Source organism: Leptonychotes weddellii, chromosome X, assembly GCF_054177405.1.
Source record: "Leptonychotes weddellii isolate Sample4059 chromosome X, ASM5417740v2, whole genome shotgun sequence".
In the NCBI taxonomy this organism is placed as follows: Eukaryota; Metazoa; Chordata; class Mammalia; order Carnivora; family Phocidae; genus Leptonychotes; species Leptonychotes weddellii.
The window spans coordinates 10,453,717-10,471,742 of record NC_138385.1 but is presented as its reverse complement, the minus strand read 5'-3'; the positions used below and the strand labels follow the sequence as shown (position 1 = coordinate 10,471,742).

Here is an 18,026-nt window from a genome sequence, read left to right as displayed (position 1 = left end):
CTCATATGATACATGTCTTTCTCTGTTTGACTTATTTCACTCAACATAATACCCTCCAGTTCCATCCACGTCGTTGCAAATAATGTTTGCCATTTTTTTAAAGATTTTATTTATTTATTTGACAGAGAGAGAGACACACAGCGAGAGAGGGAACACAAGCAGGGGGAGGGGCAGAGGGAGAAGCAGACTCCCCACTGAGCAGGGAGCATGACACGAGGCTCGATCCCAGGACCCTGGGATCATGACCCGAGCTGAAGGCAGATGCCTAACGACTGAATCACCCAGGTGCCCCAAATGTTTGCCATTTTCATTCACCCTCCCAACTGCCACAGCAGTAATAGGTGTACTATTAGAATTTGGTGGTTGAGAAAAAGTACATGGGCAAAAAGTAACTATGAATTCAGTAGCACTTTAAATGAATCAATCATAGCTACCTCTATCTACATTAAAAATATATAGCACACATAAGAACTGGTCACATTTTTAAGTAAATTACTCTGATAGCTCCTTGTATTATTTCTTCTTGGCAGTTGCATGACGTGTAATTATTTTATTTATTCATTTGTGAACTGCTGCTCATCTGTGGCTGTCTCCTCCACTGCTCTGTGAGCCCCATAAGATCAGGGACCACCTGCACTTCTACTTGCTTGTGTTTCTCCAAGACTCAGCACGGTACCTGGGACCCGGTAGACGCTAATTAAATATTTGCTAAATGTGAGCGAAGGTAAAGTTTCTGAAGGTCTTTGAACCCCTGCTATTGCCCTGCTGTCACTCAGGGCTGATGTGGGCCAAAGCTCTGAGCCTGCCTCTGGGGAACGTTAGAGGAAGCAGGGGACTTGGTCCCACTTAAAAACAATTGCTAAATGTGGACATGGATGACAACCTTGCTAATGCAGCTTCTGGGCTTCTCTGTGGTTGTAGTGGAGCCAATCAAAATTGAGCTCGCCTAAGTTCTCCAGAAGGCAACAGCCAGCACCCTTCTAGGTGAAACTGCACACACATGGGTGCCAAACAATGCCTGTAGAATAATGTTATTCAGCAAATACAAGTACAGTGTACAACTGGGAGATAGAACAGGGGATCTAGGAAAAAAAAAAAAAAGAACAGGGGATCTAAGTTAGTCACAGGGGCAAGGAGATGATGTTTGAGCCAACGTCAAAAGGATATGTATGAGAGTTTTCTGGGCCCTGAAGTGGGAAAGAAGAGAGAGTGTGCTAGAGGGACTGAGAGAAGTTTGGTGGTGTGCCTTCCAAGGGTACTAAGGGTAAATCATTGGCCTCTGAGACAGTTTCTAGTTTTGTTTTTTTTTTTAAGATTTTATTTATTTATTTGACAGAGAGAGACACAGCGAGAGAGGGAACACAGGCAGGGGGAGTGGGAGAGGGAGAAGCAGGCTCCCCGTGGAGCAGGGAGCCCGATGTGGGGCTCGATTCCAGGACCCTGCGATCATGTCCTGAGCTGAAGGCAGATGCTTGACGACTGAGCCACCCAGGAGCCCCGGTTTCTAGTTCTTGAGATGCAACACTGAATTTTTATTTCTTATTTTGAATCGGTAACACATGCATACGATGTAAAATTCCAAAAGGGGAAACAGTGAGAAGTGTATCTCCCTCACACCCAGTCATTCCTGCCACTGCCTACCCACTTGCCGTCCCCCAAGGGACTGCTGTTACCCGTTCTTAAGAGAAAATGTCCCCTGAGGGGAATTGTCAGGTTCTACTTGTGTAAAATAAATGAATAAATATATAATAAGTAAACAAATAAATGAATATTTTTCTACTTTTCATCCCCTTTGAGACATACACCAGGAAACATCTTGCTGACCATTCTTTCTCACTCCTGCCTGTTTGCAGCCACATATGTGCCTGTGCACACACACGTGCACGTGCACGCACACACAATTACACAGTTTTACCTAAATGGGACTATTAAATACAAGTTTTCACTCTGGAAATCTTTTTTTTTTTTAAGATTTTATTTATTTATTTGAGAGAGAGAGAATGAGAGAGAGAGAACACCTGAGAGGGGATAGGGTCAGAGGACGAAGCAGACTCCCCGCTGAGCAGGGAGCCCGATGCGGGACTCGATCCCGGGACTCCAGGATCATGTCCTGAGCCGAAGGCAGTCGCTTAACCGACTGAGCCATCCAGGCGCCCTGGAAATCTTTTTTTAAACAATGGGCAGCCTTTGCTTCTTATACTCCATACTGTCCCTTCAGAGGTAAGTGACGTGAATAACAATCCATGCTTGCATAATTATACAGAACATTTATATTACACATAGATAAGGGATGTTTTGGACATTTGATTTTACAACAGTGGCATGCTAGTATATATACTGCCACATCTTGCTTTTCTCACGTAACAGTCCACCACAGAAACCACCTAAATTTGTTAAATGGTGGTATAAAAGGCTATGGTTTGGATGTGCAATTAACTCAGCCATACCTCTTCTCACAAACATTCCTTCCACTTCCAGTGCTTTTATTTCTTTTTTTAAAAAGATTTTATTTATTTATTTATTTGAGAGAGAGAGATATTAAGAGAGAGCACAAACAGGGGGGAGAGGGAGAAGCAGGGGGAGTGGGAGAGGGAGAAGCAGGCTCACCCCTGAGCAGGGAGCCGGATGCGGGGCTCGATCCTAGGACCCTGGGATCATGACCTGAGCCCAAGGCAGACGCTTAACAGACTGAGCCACCCAGGCGCCCCAGGTTGAAGTTAATTTTAGTAGATAATACCAGATTCCTCTTCAGATAAGCTGTAAGAATTAATTTTTTTCACCAGCAATATATGAGAGTGCACTTTCTCCAACATTTCAAGCATCCACCTTGGTAAAAAAGCAAATTTAGGACAATGCTTCAATTTGTGATCAGCTATGTGTTGGCTTACATTGTGAAATACTTTTGAACATGGAAAATAACTTGAGTAGACTCAACCTCAAAGCCAGAGCCCTGAGGAGGAAAATGCTTTGACTTTATCCATTTTATCTTAATTCAACTTGGGTTGACAATAGACATGATAGCTACCAGTTGCTAAGAGCTTCTGCTATATCCAGCATTGACTAAGCACTCTCTCATTTAAACCTGAGAGCTATGAGGAGACACTCTTATCACTTTCACTTTACAAATGAAGAAATTAAGGCACAGAGAAATTTACAAACTACCAAAAGTCACACAGCCAGGAAATGACGGAATGGGTCTAAGTTTGGCACAGGACTTTTAACTACAGTGCCACTAGACTTTGATAGTGTGGGTACCTTTGGACTGCTGGAGGTCTGAGGCAAGGCCTGATATTTGTAGAGGTGCACCTTTGCCCTTTATAGAGATAATGAAGAATAATGGGGGGATATATCCAAGGTCCAAGTGCCCCATGCTTGGACCAGGGCAACTGGATGTGGGTGGCTCTGTCTTGCAGCCCTTGAGAGTGTCCAGCCCCTCCTGAGGGGCACAGAGTGTCCCCTTAACCAACAAAGATCATGGTCCTAGGATGAAAGGCTAGAATCGATGTGTGCAGCAGGCATTGGGAGGCTGGATTTTTATCTCCTGTCCCCAGGCAGAATTTCTGTCATTCAGGAACTGGACATCTTTCCTGAGATGCTCTCCCTCCACAGCCACTTTGCTGCCAGAATCTTTCCAGTCTATCTCAGCAAAATAAGGCAGGCTTCTGGGGAATAAGTATCAGAGCAACTAATCGCCAGTCCTCAAGTGTGTTTTCATCCCAGCAGCTCTGTTTCTGTGCTGACAGGACCAGATCAGGATGCATTCTTTAATGTCACGGCGATAGCACAAGTACTTATGCAAATGGATTCGCAGAGGTCATTAATTTCCTCAGTACAGAATTCCAGCCAAATCTTCCTTGTGAGAGTGAAGGACACATTACAATTCTACCCCAAGAGATACTTACAAAGAGTTAATCAGATGCAGACTGGTTCATCAAATAAAGGGAATCACTGATATTAACGCTTTGGCTGGAAATTGTTTCACCTTGAAAGGGTAATCATAACTATCATTTATTGAGCACCCAGTAAATAGCAGATGATTTACATACATTATCTCATTTGATCTTCACCACAACCCTAATGAGGTAGGTACCATTACTGTACCCATTTTGCAGATGAACTAGTTGAGGCTGGGAGGTTAGGTGGCTTTCTGTCTAAGATAATACACTGAGTAAGTGGTAGAAGCTGGGGTTGGAAACCCGTAGTTTCTCAGCCTTCTGTAGCCTGCTGTTCTGCTGTCAGCCTGCTCAGGCTTCTGGAGACATTCCCTTTTCTAAGACAGTTGCATCTGAGCATCATCAGACATCATAGTAACAATAGTTTCCACTTATGAAAGACCCACTATATGCTAGGCACTTCATATCTATCCTATCCAGTCTGAGTACTCTTAAACATGCGCTTTTAGTCTATTCTCTGTCACTCCATCTCTAGAGGTGAAGTTTCCCTATGCAGAACAAAATTACATGCTTTATTATTCTCAGAGATGACTGTTTTCACATAGCTCATCCCAGATGGGTCTTGTGTTTGAGTCTTATAAAGCATAAACAAACTTAGCCATTTGCTCTTGTCTCTCAGCGCTAAGGAACATTGCAGAAATTAGACTGACAGACCTGTTGACCAAAGTCTTCAAGGGAGAGTCTTCTTGTGGTGAAAAGTGGTGATGACCACTAAGCACATTAGAGTGCAGGGGTGAACAGTGGAAAGACACCTGATTTTCAAGACAGAACCTCTAAAGACCCAGCTCTCCCATTTGTCAGCTGTGTGCCCTTACATAAGGGAATGTGCAAAACCTTTGTGAGCTCACACAGTGTAAGAGGTGATCAGAATGGGAATTTCCATGTCCCCAATCAATCTTTTTCATAGCAGAACCAAGGGCTGCAGGCCCCCAAACCTTGCCTTAAACCTCACTCCCTTCTGCCTACTGGGCTCTAGTTCTCTTTACCCGTTTTGCCTGAAATGCCCATCATATAGAGTACTCAGTGGTACTCAGTCCTGACTGAACATTAGAATCATGTGGGGAGCTTTTAGGAGAAGCTGTATTTCCCCAAGCACCCTGTGACAGATGATTTATATACATCATCTCATTTGATTTTCATCACAACCCTAATGTGGGAGATACCATCATTGTGTCCATTTTATAGATGAGAAAATGGGTTTTGTTCTTGCCCCAGAAAATTTTATTTAATTGACACAGGTCTCAGAATTTTTTAAAAAAAGCTTCCCAGGTCATTTTAATGGCAGTCAGATGTGAGACACCCTGACTGAGAGACCAGTGAGTCTTGTTATGGGCTGAATATTTGTATTCCCCCAAATTCATGTGTTTAAGCCCTAACCTCCAATGTGATGGTATTAGGAGATGAGTCCTTTGGGAGGTAAATAGACTTAGATTAGGTCATGAGGGTGAGCCCCTCACAATGGGATTAGTACCCTTATAAGAAGAGAAAGAGCTAGCATACTCTCTTCTCTGGGCACACACTGAGGAAAGGCCATGTGAGCACACAGCAAGAAGGCAGCCATCTACAAACCAGGAAGAGGGTTCTTACCAGGTACCAAAGCTGCCAACATCTTGATCATGGATTTCCCAGCCTCTAGAACTGTGAGAAATACATGTCTGTTGATTAAAGCCAGCCAGTCTGTGGTATTTTGTTATAGCAGCCTGAACTGACTAAGGCAGGTCCGAACCCTAGCTATACATCAGAATCACCTGGGGAGCTTATACAAAATCCACATTCCTGGCCAGATCCCAAAGGCAGTGGAAACCACAGAGTTGGGTAGTAGAGGACACTATGTTTCTAGAGACCACTGCTAAGATATGACTCATAGAAGAGGAGAAGAGACTTGCGCCACTGCCAAATCCCTAATTTGGATCCTCACTGACCCTCTTCATTGAGTGCTGCAGGAGCATTCTGCCTGATCTTCTGACCTTGATTCTTGCTCTCCTCTAATCAGTTCTTTACTGTGACAAGAGTGATGTTTCTTTTTTTTTTTTTTAAAGATTTTATTTATTTGACAGAGAGAGACACAGTGGGAGACGGAACACAAGCAGGGAGGAGTGGGAGAGGGAGAAGCAGGCCCCCCGCGGAGCAGGGAGCCTGACGCGGGGCTTGATCCCAGGACCCTGGGATCATGACCTGAGCTGAAGGCAGACACTTAATGACTGAGCCATCCAGGCGCCCCAAGAGTAATGTTTCTAAAACACAAAGCAGACATTACTGCTCCTTTACTCAAAACCACCAAGGTGAATTTCCATTTCTAGAAAGAGAAAGATGGAATAGATGTACTTTTCCCTATTCCTTCTGATAATATCAGCTAAAATCCTTGGACATTAGCTATAAAATAAATGTAAGAAGACATGGAAAGGTGGAGAGCAGAAGACAGACCAACTAGGGATCTTGGGATGTGAAGAATGATATGGTAGTGAGTTCTCTGGATTTTCTTGCTGACATACATATCCCAGACTTGGAGCTAAAGACAAAAAACTTACCAAAATCTGTAATGAAAGAGGAGACGTCAGTAGAGAACCTACAGACATCAAAAGGATAATACAATTACAAACACATACATTTAACATTCAAGATGAAATGGATCAAGTTTTCAGAAAAAAAAAACCTATCACAACTTATCCAATATGAAATAAGTAATTTGAATACCACTATAATTATTAAGGAGATTGAATTCATAATTTAAAACTCACAAAAAAGAAATGTCCAGAGTCAGATGGTTTCACTTGAGAATTCTACCATACGTTTAAAAAAAAAATCAATAGTAATTCTTCACAGTCTCTTCCAGAAAGAGAAGAGAAAGGAACACTTCTCAGATCAGTATACAAACCTAGTATTAACCTGATATCAAAACCAGACAAAAAATGAAAAGTAAAGACTGATATCCCTCCTGAATATAGATGTAAAAATCCTTAACAAACCATTGGAAAATAGAATTCAGCAATATATAAAAATATAGGAATATATACCTTTGCCACATAGGGTTTATTTTAGGGATTCAAGGCTGACTCAACCTTCAAAAATCAATTAAGGTGATCCATCACATCAACAGGTTAAGGAAGAAAAGTCATATAAATTGATGTAGTAAAAGTATTTCACAGAATTTAACTTACTTCTTTTTTTAAAGATTTTATTTATTTATTTGCGAGAGAGAGCACAAGCAGGGAGGAAGAGCAGAGGGAGAGAGAGAAGCAGACTCCCTGCTGAGCAGGAAGCTGGATGCAGGGCTTTGGTCACAGGACCCTGGGATCATGACCTGAGCCCAAGGCAGACGCTTAACCTACTGAGCCACCCAGGTGCCCCTGAATTCAACTTACTTCTGATAAAAACTCTCAACAAATGAAGAATGGGGGCAACTTCCTTACCTTGATAAAGAGCAACTACAAATCTATAGCTAACATCACACTTAAAATAATGAAAGAGAGAATGCTTGTCCCCAAAGATTGGGAATAATCATAACTCTTATTCAGCATAGTAATGGAAGACCTATCCAGCTCAATAATGCCAGAAAAGAAAATATAAGGCATACAAATTGGAAAAGAAAAATATCTCTGTTTGTAGTTGATGTGATAATGTACATAGAAATTTTCAAGGAATCTACATAAAAATTCCTAGAACTAAAAACCGAGTTCAGCAAGTCACAGGATACAAAGATGAACTTACAAAAAGATGTCAGCAAGATGGCAGAATAGGAAACCCTTAACTCTCCTTATCTCCATGGATCTACACTCTGTGAGAAATCCAGAAACTAGTTGAGAGGTTTCTGCACCCCAGGCGAGTGCAAAACCAGCCACATTAAAACTGGTAGGAAAATGTGAGACACCCACTCACCGTAGTCCCCAGCACAGCGACATATGATTGGGAGGAAACTCCCAGCTCCCAGTCTTCCTGGGGAGGGAAAGAGCTGGACTGTGCATCAGGTGTTCCAACTTTTCTGGGTGCTGCCCAACAAACTGGCTTCTCTCTCACATGTCTCAGAGCACTGACAGAGCTTGATGTGCTAAACCCCTGGGGACTACAGAGAAGAAAGGTGGTGGTTTGAACTAATGTGTGACCACTTGCTACAGCTCCTCACCCCAGCTCGGCACAGAGCAAGTGGGCAAAAAACTCCTGTTTCTCTCTGAGGAGAGAAAGAGTTGGTCTACACATCCAACATTCTAGCTTTCCTGGGTGTTACCCAAGAAAGTGACTCCTGTCTCTCCTGTCTTGGAGTGCTGACTGGACCCAGCATATACTAGATTCCAGGAAGTTACAGAGAACAATGGCAGCAGTTTGGACTAGTGTATGGGCACTTACACAGTTCCTTCCCTCAGCTTCATCAGAATGAGCAGGTTAAAAACCCTAGCTCCCAGCTTCTCCTTAGGGAAGGAAAGAATTGGACAGTGTATCTGACATCCCAGTTTTTTCAGGTACTGCCTGAGAGACTGGCTTCTGTTTCACCTTTCTCAGAGTGCTCTAGGACCTGGCATATGCTAGACTACAGATAAAAAGGCAGCCATTTGAATTATCATGTGGGCACTCACCATAGCTCCTCCCCTTGCTCAGCACAGAGTGCATGGACAAACCCCTCCAACTTTCACCTTCTCCCTGAGGAGGGAAAGAGTTGCACTGAATGTCAATCATTACAACTTTTCTGGTGACTGCCTGAGGGACTGGCTTCTCTCTCACCTGTCTCAGAGTGATGACAGGACCCAGTGTATTCTAAATGCCCAGGGTCACTGGCAACAAAAACAGTGGTTTGAACTAGCACACTAGTACTTGCCACAGCTCTTCCACCCAGCACAGAACAAGTGAAAGAAAACCCCCAATTCCCAGCTTGTCAATAGGGAAGGATAGAGTTGGACTGCACATCCAATGTTCCAACTTCTCTGAGTGCTACCCACGGGACTGGCTTTAGTCTCACCTGTCTCAGAGCACTGATGGGACAGATCTGACATACTCTAGATGTTTGGGGGAAACTAAGAGCAAAGACAGTGGTTTGGACTAGCACAAAGTTTTGAGGGTCTCACAGAATCTCTAATCAGGCTGATTGGTAAAGGTTTTCTATTGTAAGAGGCCAATCTATGAAGAGTTGGAGAGGTAGGATTTTTCCCAATGTGTAGATATCAACACAAAGAGTCAAGGAATATGAAGAAACAGGAGAAATGATCCACATGAAGGAACAAGATATAACTCCAGAAACTGACTTTAATGAAACAAAGGTATAAAAGTACCTGACAGAAAATTTAAAATAACCACCATAAAAATGCTCACTGAACTAAGGAGAACAATATATGTACAAAGTGAGAATTTAAAGAAAGAAATAGAAAGTTTTAAAAAAACCAAACAGAAATCTTAGAACTGAAGAATATAATAACTGAACTGAAAAATTCAGTAAAGGCTCTACAATGGAGTAGATTAAGCAGAAGAAAGAATTAGCAACTCGAAGACAGGTAATTTGAAATTATCCAGATAGGGGAGCAAAAAGAAAAAAGAATGAAGAAAATTTAAGGGACCTTATGGATCACCATCAATTGGACCAATATATGCATTATGGGACTCTCAGAAGGAGAAGAGAGAAAGGACCCGAAAGCTTATTTAAAGAAATAATGGCTGAAAACTCTCCAAATCTGAGGAAAGAAATGAATATCCAGATCCAGGAAGCTCAAAAACTTCTAAATAAGGTGAATCCAAAGAAACCACACTGAGACAGATTACAATCAAATTGTCAAAAGTCAAAGACAAAGAGAGAATTTTCAAAGCAGCAAGAAAAAAGTGACTTGTCATGAACAAGGGAACTCCCATGAGACTGTCAGTGGGTTTCTCAGAAACCTTGTGGGCCAGAAAGGAGTGGGATGACATGTTCAAAGTGCTGAAATTTAGAAAATGTGCCAGCCAAAATACTGTATCCAGCAAAGCTGTCATTCAGAAATGAAAGAGAAGTAAAGACTTTCCCAGACTAATAAAAGCTGAGGGAGTTCATTACCACTAGACTTGCCTTACAAGAAATGTTAAAGGGAATTCCTGTTGATATAAGATGATGCTAAACAGCAACACAATAGCATGTGAAAATATAACTCACTTGTATAGACAAATGCAGAATACTGTATTACTGTAACTGGTGAATAAATCACTTTTAATTCAAGTATAAAAGTTAAGGACAAAAATATTAAAAACAACTATAACTATAAAAGTATGTTAATGGATAATATAAATGGATAATATAAATAATAAATATAAGTAAATGTACAGCATAAATACGTGTAAGCTGTGACATCAATAACATAAAGTGTAGGGAGAGAGTAAAAGTATAGAGTTTCTGTATACAATTGAAGTTAAGTTGTTATCAGCTTAAAATAGACTGTTATTATGATAAGATTATTTATGTAAGCCCCATGATAGTCACAATGAAAATACCTATAGAAGTTACACAGAAGAAAAAGAAATCAAAGATAATTAACACAAAAAATTAATGAAACACAAAGGAAGGCAGCAAGAGAGAAAAGAAGGACAAAAGAACTATAAGACAGATGGAAAACAATGAACATAGTGAACATATAGATCCTTCCTATGTATAGTTTAAATGTAAATAGATTAAATTTCCCAATCAAAAGCCATAGAGTGGCTGAATGGATTAAAAAATAGATTCAACTATATGTTGTCTGCAAGAGACTCACTTTAGATTTCAGGGCGTACATAGGCTGAAAGTGAAGGGATGGAAAAAGATATTCCCTGCAAATGTTAACCAAAAAAAAGGAGAGAAACCATGAGAGACTATGGACTCTGGGAAACAAACTGAAGGTTACAAAGGGAAAAGGGGTGGGGAGATGGGGTAACCGGGTGATGGGTAATAAGGAGGGCACGTGCTGTGATCAGCACTGGGTGTTATAGGCAACTAATGAATTGTTGAACACTACACCAAAAACTAATGATGTACTGTATGGTGGCTAACTGAACATAATAAAACAATTATTTTTTTTATATAGGTTGGCTATACTTACATCAGGCAGAATAGACTTTAAGTCAAAACCTGTCACAAGAGACAAAGAAGGACATTACATAATGAAAAAGTCACTTCAGCTTCGTGGCTGCCTGGGCTCTCTGGCCAAGCTTCCTGGTTGGGCAGGGCTGGAGGCTCTGCTCTGCAGTTGTACACAGCTTCTGACTTAGCTCTCTGCCTAAGCACAGCTATAGGATGAGCTCTGTGGCTGCTACTGACTATTAGCTTGGGACCCCAACCAGGAAGAGCTGTCAACTGAGCTCTCTGAGCAATTAGATACAGTGGTTTGGCTCTGCACATAGGCAGAGCCACTGGCTGTGATCTCTGCTTGAGTAGTGCTACTAATATGAATATGGTCCGTCAAGATCTGTGGGCTCATTTCTGTAAGTTCCACCCCCTTCTCCATCTATATTTAATCCCCAGTAGTCCAGTCTCACCAATTCCCCCAGTGATCCTTGTGGGGCAAGATCCAAGTGGGCCTCCCAGGGGGCATCCTGCAATGCTGGGGAAGCTGGATATCTGCCCTGGACTCTCTTTTTCCCAGTGGAGAAACCGTAAGCCCCAGGGGACCCTCTTAGTGCCACACTGTACTGTCTGGGAGGATGCATTCAAAACGAATCCTTTCCCCTTACCCTTCTAATACAGTTTTTCTTGCTCTCTGTGATCCAAAGGGATGCTTCAGCCTCACCTCCAGGTTCTGGAATTTTCAAAAAGGTAATCTTGTTTATGGATAGTTACTAATCGATCTTTTTGTGAGGGAGACTGAAGTCAGGAACGACCCATTCTGCCATCTTGATCCTTCTCTCCCTCCTTCCTTCCTCCCTTTCTCCTTCCCTCCCACCATCCCTTCATTTCTTTGGAATACCTTCTTACTTTCTGGTGCTTATAAGATACTTCAGTATCATCTTGAATGTTTCTTACCCCAGTTCTGGAATGAGCCATTTCTCCTGAGAGCCCTGGTTCCTTTTATTGTAGAATAGTATTAGAAACCAAGATCTGCATGCTACATGTACTCTTTGTTACTAGCATGTTATTGCTTCTAGGCTCTTTAAATGACAGAGCAAGGAAATATATGTGTATATACTAACCTGCGTATATACACGTATTTATAAATATTTCCAAATGAAACTTGCCACTTCCTGCTTCAATTCTGCAGTCTAGGAACATCAAACTGCCCTAATCTTACCCAAACTTACCCTGCTGGTTGTCACCTCTTGCCTCTTGTTTATGCTGTTACTCTCTTTTGCTTTTCCTGACATCTCCAATCTGGATTCCAGTGACCTCCATTTGTGCTTCCGTGACACATGAGCATTCCTTTATCACTGCACTATTGTGCACTATTTGAATGACATTCTGTCTCTCTCCCTACTCAATAGATTGCGAGCTCCTTGCAGGAAGGGACTGGGTCTTCTCAATTATGCTGTACTCAGCACTTGTCTTAGGCTTTGTGTGTTCATCATCTCTTACAAAAGAAGGTGAACATTCACTGCCCAAGTACAACTAGAATTTGTTCATAAATTGATTCCTTCAAACAAGGAATTGTATTTATTTGAATTAAATGGTTAATTAAATTTATTTTTAACTTATTTTTAAAAATTGAGCTGGAGAGGAGTGCCTGGGTGGCTCAGTTGGTTAAGCATCTGCTGTTGGCTCAGGTCATGATCCCAGGGTCCTGGGATGGAGCCCCGCATTGGGATCCCTGCTCAGCCGGAAGTCTGCTTCTCCCTCTCTCTCTGCCTCTTTCCCCTGCTCATGCTCTCTCTCTCAAATAAATAAATAAAATCTTTTTTAAAAAACTGAGCTGGTGGGAAATCGGAGGGGGAGATGAACCATGAGAGACTATGGACTCTGAGAAACAAACTGAGGGTTCTAGAGGGGAGGGGGTGGGGGGATGGGTTAGCCTGGTGATGGGTATTAAAGAGTACTGAATGGAGCACTGGGTGTTATACGCAAACAATGAATCATGGAACACTACATCAAAAACTAATTATGTAATGTATGGTAATTAACAAAACATAATAAAATTTTAAAAAACTGAGCTAGAGAGTTGTTTTGGCATTGCCTAACTGGAATTTAATTAGAGAATTTAGACTTTCCATATTAGCAGAAATAATGTAAAGGTAAAAGTAGCCTCAAAGGAAAGAGAACCCATTGGATGGTGTTCCACTTTTCCTCCTCCTCATGCCCTGGTACACACCTAGTTAACAAACAAACAAACAAGAAACCCAATTCTTCCCTGACCTCAGCAGTTGGCCCTAAACATCACCCTCTCCTATGTCAGGCCTTAGAGAGGGCTTTGCCTGGATGTTATTAATGAAAAAGATAGATCATACCTTCTTTCCACAAACTCCCAGAGTGTAGCTGTGTAAGCGGTTCCACTTTGCCTTTTACTTTTTTACATTTTGGAAATAGAGCTTAGCATTTTTCTTTAATTTTCAATCAGTTCTGTAAAGATTAATACCAATTAATGCAACAATATTCTCTTATGTGTCATGCTGAGTGCTGACTAGACAAAATAGGAGATGGCTCCAGCCACTCATTTTTGGTTGGAAGGATTCTGTTCTGAGTCCCCTTCACTGAGGTGAAGAGGGGCGTGCAATTATCTGCTTTAATGACAAGCCTAGGGTTGAGCTGGGTCAGGGATTTTGGTACCTGCTCACTTTCTCACATCAGGAAACAATTTCTAAACATGCTGGCATGGATTTCCCCTCAAGTTAGCTTGACATAATTCTGTTTTTCAAACCAAAACATATTGGAGCTATTTTAACTCTGATGTGACTCCAGGAATAATATTGAGAAGGGTATTGTGAAAACCTGTATTTTGGAGAGTTTTATCTTGTGCATAACTGATGTGACCAATTTATAATACAAAAGACTTCAGCAATCAAATGATACCAACAAATTTTGCTCTAACAGTTCTCTGTGTAAACTTTCTTTTGTGAGAACTGATGAACAATATATCACTATGTAGGAATCAACAGTACCAATGAGCAAGAATCGGTTTATTCTTACTTTTAGTAGAATCAAAAGATAAATCTCTTTTGAGTGCTTTATAGATCTGTAAATTGTATACCAAAATCAGCAAGATTTTGAGAATACCAGTATGCTGTTGATAAATGACTGGTGCTCTCCCAAAGCAGGACCTATAACAGGGAAGGCATATCCGCCATCAGGATTTTGCCTTCAGAAACTACATTTTTTAACTCCTACTTTAAATAACTCCAGTTGAAGAAAACAGATTGCTATAAGTGTGGGTTGTGTTTTGTGACTGGCCATCATAGTTTGGCCCTTCTAGGAATGTAGGGAAAAAACTAGCTTTTTAAATAAAGCATCAAAATCTATAAGCTTTTCAGGCCAACAGTTGATTCTAATATGAAATGGCTGAAAGGAAGGTTACTCATCCCACATGACCCAGATGGTGTGTGTGTGTGTGTATGTGTGTTGGGCAGGAAGGAGTGGAAAATAATTGCAGAAAAGCACAGTATCTCAATTCTTTCACATGAGCTTCTCTTCTTAGCCCCTTCTAACATTACCTCACCCTATTCTGCTTTCCATGACTTTACTTGTTCTCTGCTCATGTCCCATCATTCTAGACCAGGCCCCATTCAACAACTTCATTACACAACTATGATAATAGTTATGCATATATTGAATAATGTACTTGTGTCAATCTCTATGGTAGGCACTTTACATACATGATAATATTTAATCTCATAGGAATAGATTTGGAGAAATAACCAGGAACCAGATCAGGTAGGGACTTGTTGGCCACCAGGAGCAATTTAGATTTTATTCTGAATGTGAATGTCATTAGAAGGTTTTAAGCAGAGCAATGATATAATCTGATTCACACCATGAAGTGAACTCTCTGAATATCTGGTAGAATGTTGACTGGGTCAGGAGCAGAAATGTGGAGACCAGTAAGTAGTTACTGAAATGATCCAGACAAAAGAGAATGGTATCTTTGACTGTAGAGGTAGTGATGGAAGTGGTAAAAAGTGCCTGGATTCTGGATATATTATGAAGAAGAGAGTTGACAGTTCTTGCTGATGGATTTGATGGAGAGTGGTGAAGAAAAGAGGTTTAAGGGTGACTCCAAGGGTTTTTGTTTTTGTTTTTGTTTTTTGCCTGAGCAACTGGGTAAATGGTGGTACCATTTACTGTGATGAGGAACACTGGAAGAGGATTTGGAGTGATAGTGAAAATCAAGAGTTCAACTTTAGGCACATAAAGTTAGAGATGCCTATCAAACACCCAGAGGAGGGGTCAGGTAGGTAGTTGGATATATGCATCTAGAGCTCAGGAAAGTTCACTACACTTCTCCCAGTGTTGGGGGCTAGAACATTATAGGAAGCTATTGACTAGGGGGTAGAAGACCAAAGAAAAACTTTTGTTATAAGGGCCTGAATCAAGTTGCCACTCCCTTGCCATATCTTCAGTATCATTATATGTGACAGAAGTCCTGAAAATATGCAATAAGACCTGGTTCTGGACTACAGTCCTGGGAATTATGTAGGATCAGCACAGAATGCCAATAAAAGGAAGCATGGAGCATAGACTGTGGGAGAGGAACGAAATTATATCCTATTCAAATGAGTCTTCACACCAAAATTTTAAAATACATGAAAAAGATTGACACTAAGAAAGACCACCATGGAAATAAACAATCAGAATGTGAATTCATTCAAGATGAAATGATTTTATGGAAAGCGTCCATCAAAGATTTTTTTAAAGTATGTTGGGGATGCTCAAGGAAGTATACAAACAACTTTAATTTAAAAATAGCAGGAAATTAAAGGGGTGCCTGGCTGGCTCAGTTGGTGGAGCGGAGCGTGTGATTCTTGATCTCAGGGTTGTGAGTTTGAGCCCCATGTTGGATGTAGAGATTACTTAAAACTAAAATCTTTTAAAAAATAAATAAAAATAGCAGGAAATTATGGAACAAACAGAAAATAAACAAATGAAAGGTGAGATCAGATGGATATGAAAGAACCAGTTGGAAATCTTGGAAAGGAAAATAAAGTCATTTAAATGCAAACTCAAGAGAGTATATACTTGGGATTGGACACAAAGAGAAAATAGCCAAGTGACAGTACTGAGGAATGCTAAATGTAGCACAAAAAGAGAAAGATATATTTTTTAAAGATTTTATTTATTTATTTGACAGAGAGAGACATAGCGAGAGAGGGAACACAAGCAGGGAGAGTGGGAGAGGGAGAAGCAGGCTTCCCACTGAGCAGGGAGCCTGATGCGGGGCTCGATCCCAGGACCCTGGGATCATGACCTGAGCGGAAGGCAGACGCTTAATGACTGAGCCACCCAGGTGCCCATCAATCTTTAAGATTTTATTTATTTATTTGACAGAGAGAATGAGAGAGAGAGAGAGCATGAGATGGGGGAGGATCAAAGGGAGAAGAGCAGACTCCCTGCTGTGCAGGGAGCCCGATGCGGGACTCGATCCTGGGACTCCAGGATCATGACCTGAGCCAAAGGCAGTTGCTTAACCAACTGAGCCATCCAGGCGCCCCATAAATAAAATCTTTAAAAAAATAATAAATAAAAATAAAACAGTGAAGAGAAATGAACTATATTGAGAGGAGTTCCAGAGGTGGTGAAGAAGATTGCAGAGAAAGAGTATTTGCTGATGTAATAGAAAAAATTTCCAGTATTGAAAAAACACCTGAGTCCTTAGTTCTGGAGTGTACTTTGGGTATTGAGAAGGATAAATGAATATAAATACACAGCCAGGTGCATCAAAGTAGAACTGCAGAACATTAAGGATTAAGATAATACCTTAAAAACTACCAAAAAGAAAAGATTGATTTTCTTTAGATTTATTTTTTATTTATTTGAGGGGGGTGAGGGGCAGAGGCAGAGAAAGTCTCAAGCAGACTCTGCACTGAACATGGAGCCCAATGCGGGGCTCAGTCTCACAACCCTGAAATCATGACCTGAGCTGAAACCAAGAGTCGGATGCTTAACTGACTGCACCACCCAGACATCCCAAAGATTGATTATTTATGAAAGAATGACAATTAGACTCACAGTAAAAAGAGTATTGTCTTTAAAGTGTTAAAGAGAAATAATTCTCAAGAGTGAGGGTAGAATAAAGTATTTTTAGGCATGCAAAGACTCACTAAGTTTAGAGTCCAGAGACCCTCCATACAGCAACTCTTAAAAGATGTACTTGCAAAGAAGGAAGGGAGGTTAAGATATAAAAAAGAGGTTAAAACAGAAATAGGTAATATATTGATATATTTAATTAATTGGATATAAAAGCTGTTTTTTTGATGTTTAAATAAATGTAAAATTAATGCTTTAGACAAAATAAATAAAATGAGTGTTCAGTTTGTAGTTATGCTAAAATCTGTCATATTCAGTAGGGGGTTGAAAATTCTAAATAATTTTAGGCTCTGTCAGAAAAAGGTATAACTTTGTATGTCCTTAAAATATTAAGGATAAGCAGTTAAAAAAGATAGAAATAGTGTCTATAGCTTCAAAATTTACAGAGGAAAAATATATAGAAACTTTATAAATCCAACTGAATGCAGAAAAGGAGAAAGATGAAGCGAAGAAAGTGATGCTAACAGAAAGCCTATTTCTAAAAATGTCAGCAATCACTATGAATGTGAATAGATTAAATTTAGCTATTTTGAAGAGACTGTCATATTATTTATGAAACAAAGTCAAGCTATATGCTGTTTGCAAAATACCTAAAGCCAAACCAACAGGACATTGAAATTAAAGACATACAGCAAATATATGCCATCTAAATTTTAACCAAAAAAAAGCTAGTGAAGCAAAATAATATCAAACAAGATAGAATTTGAGAGAAAATGTGTTAATAAAGATAAAGAGGAACATTGCATAGAAACACATCAATTAAGATGTTATAATGGACTTGTATGTTCCTAACAACATAACCTTGAAATATGTAAAAAAACCAGCTAGATATAGAGGGAGAATTTAATAAATCCATAATTAAAATAGGAGATTTTAGCATGCCTCTCTTCAAAAATGGAATGATCAGGGCGCCTGGGTGGCTCAGA

At 40.5% G+C, this 18,026-nt stretch overlaps 1 long non-coding RNA gene across 2 annotated transcripts in view; it reads left to right on the top strand.

Annotated features, from left to right (window-relative positions):
* LOC145717771 (uncharacterized) overlaps window positions 1-18,026 on the top strand; it is a 384,058-nt gene that overhangs the window by 228,611 nt on the left and 137,421 nt on the right. The window lies entirely within an intron of this gene.